Source organism: Anastrepha obliqua, chromosome 1, assembly GCF_027943255.1.
Source record: "Anastrepha obliqua isolate idAnaObli1 chromosome 1, idAnaObli1_1.0, whole genome shotgun sequence".
NCBI lineage: Eukaryota > Metazoa > Arthropoda > Insecta > Diptera > Tephritidae > Anastrepha > Anastrepha obliqua.
Genome location: NC_072892.1, coordinates 134,403,424 through 134,406,156, shown reverse-complemented (window position 1 = coordinate 134,406,156; position 2,733 = coordinate 134,403,424). Strand labels below are relative to the sequence as shown.

Genomic DNA, 2,733 nt, shown 5'->3' with positions numbered 1-2,733 from the left:
ATGGCGTGCGATTCAACACATTCGCTTATCCAAAGAAAAATTAACAATAAAAAATTAATCTTCCGTCTGAATTTGTTCAGTATGTGAAGGATTCTCGAAAGCCTCCATTTCCACTGAACACTCATCACCTTACTCATTCATATTTTCGGGATTACGACTCTCTTCCTAAGCGATACTCTTCTATTCGTCCAGGTAACATCATCAAAATCCACTTTCACGATCTACTTTTACAATAAAATGTGTTTTACAGGTAAAAAAATTGGTGATCCTACCGTTAACAAAATTCGAGTACTGGCATATAATCCGCTTGAAATTATTTATTTTAAAACAAACATCAAAGACGAATATACTCTTCTTCCACGCCGATGTGCCAAAAATTTTCATGACTCCCAACTTGCTCCATTACATGCCAAAAGATTAAACATTTCTAAAAAAAAGTGGGAACATCTTAACGATCTTAAGTCCTTTATACCAGCAGATTGTCATGATTTGTATACTAATTTGCCCTATGAAAATGAATAGCAAGATTTATGTAAAGTTTTCATCTTTTTACGAATTTAATTTCCTTTTGTTTAACTTTCTTTTTGAGAATTATTTTTTGTTTTGTTGGTTTGTTATCAAAATAAAAAATATATAATAATAAATTGGATAATATCCATTATAATATATTATTATATATTTTATAATATATTATTATATTATAATCAATTTAATGCAAGAAATAAGCAAAATATTTTGAGAAATTTACCAAAAAACAAACTTTCTATTTGAGTTACGCCCTCTTCGATTTCAGAAAAAACTAATTGTAGAAGGCGTAAGTTTCATATATGTATCTGTAAGTAATGCGAAAAGTAATATTTTTTCTTCAAATACTGATTCTTTTATGAAAAATAATCTTAACTTGAGAAAATATTAAAAAATTTTGCCTTATTTTTTATTTTAAAAGGTTTTTTGCTTCTCCTGTAAAATTTTTAAAATATAATTTAGGGCTTTTTTGATTTCAGGTGACGATTTGGACCTTTCTAAGGCCAAACAGGTATTTCAAATTTTCAATGTAAGCAAACCAAAATAATACTTTGTAAATATTTATTATAATATTACATAGTTTCATAATTATTGTATTAATTTCTTTAAAATTCAATTGTAACTTGTATATATTTTTAGCAATTTAATGGTTTCTTATGTTGATAATCTAATTATACTTACTACACTTTTTAATCTTAAATTTTGTAAAATTTGAATTTTAGTTTTGAATTAATATCTTAAATGTCTTTTCTGAATTTTGTTAGACATTAATGAATAAATATATAAATAAAATCATTTTAAAAACTTAATTGAATTTCCATGTCTGAATATAGGCTAGACCAGCTGTCGTAATATTGCACCAATTTACTTTTCAAAAATAGCCGAAGGCCTTAGCAGCCAGTGCTTGTTCCTTTTTTTTTCTTACCTTTCAAGTGGAATAATTATTTATAATTATTACTCTTTTCAATAAATAAATACTTTTCTAAATTAGTTTTTGCGCCCCTTAACGGCAGCGGACGTGTAAATGTAAAACTTGAACCATTCAATGGTTTAGTTCATCTTCACACAAACAAATGGATTACGACTTTAGCACCAACAACTCTTCAAGCATGTATGTACAATAGCTACATGCATATATATTGGCCACAGACTACGAAGGTGCGCATGTACATACAAATGTACTCACTCTGGCTGTAAACAACGATCGATACGAATATGTCTCGTGTTTAGATATGTATCCATATTTTGCCGAATGTGGTGTGTTGGTGCGCCACTCTGCCTGCCTGTGCCAGTCATTTTGCGATCGTACACAGATATGATTCTCAATATGTGTGTGGTTGAAAATTGCATTGTATTTGTGCGTTTGGTCGTCGCGGCTGTATGACTGCTTTGAATGGCTAACAATACGCAACCGGGCGGAGTTAATGCTTGAATGGCCAATCTGAAGCAAGTAAGCGTATCCGCAGCGTTACGCCGAGTGCGCGATGTCATGACTTTTTAGCGTCATTGCGCTCGCGTCGCGTGAAGTGACATTGTAGGCGGAGCAGATCCTACTCAATCAAACATACATACATACATACATATACATATCTGTATAGCTATTTAGTTTTTTTGTTTTATCAGGGTAGGATAGGAATGATGTTCTAGGGCAGATGGTTTTCTTTTGCTGAAAAGCCATTTGAAAATTGCAATGGAATTTGCTCAATCAGTGTATGTACATATGTATGTACTTATTAAAAATGTTTTGTAATGAAATGTTGACTAAATTATGTATATGCATACATACATACATACACTTACAGCTATTTTAAAATAGCTCCCATCCTAGTTAGAGCTTTTTCGCGCCAGTTTTCTGCTGTGGTACGCTTTGCTCTGCTGCATTTCCGATTGCGTTGAGGCGTTGCATATTGGATGGTTAGTATTTATTACGAATGCAAAAGAGAAAAGAGAAGCAGAATGCACTCTTGATAGATAGACGCGAGCCTCATTGATGGATAATTTCTATCACATTGAGGCCAATTTTCTTTTTTAAATTGAATTGAAAAACAAAAATGTAAGTTCGCGTGTAAAAAAATATTGAGATGAATGAATAAATAATGAAGTATTTTGTAAATGCATTTATGATACATATGTACATATAGCGACGAGCTTTTTAATCGGAGTGCGTACACCATATTTCTTAAAATGTTAATAAATAAAAAGTTAATT

General features: G+C 31.1%; 1 pseudogene; it reads left to right on the top strand.

Annotated features, from left to right (window-relative positions):
* Positions 1–522, top strand: LOC129237349 (uncharacterized; annotated as a pseudogene).
* The last annotated feature ends 2,211 nt before the right edge of the window (positions 523–2,733 follow it).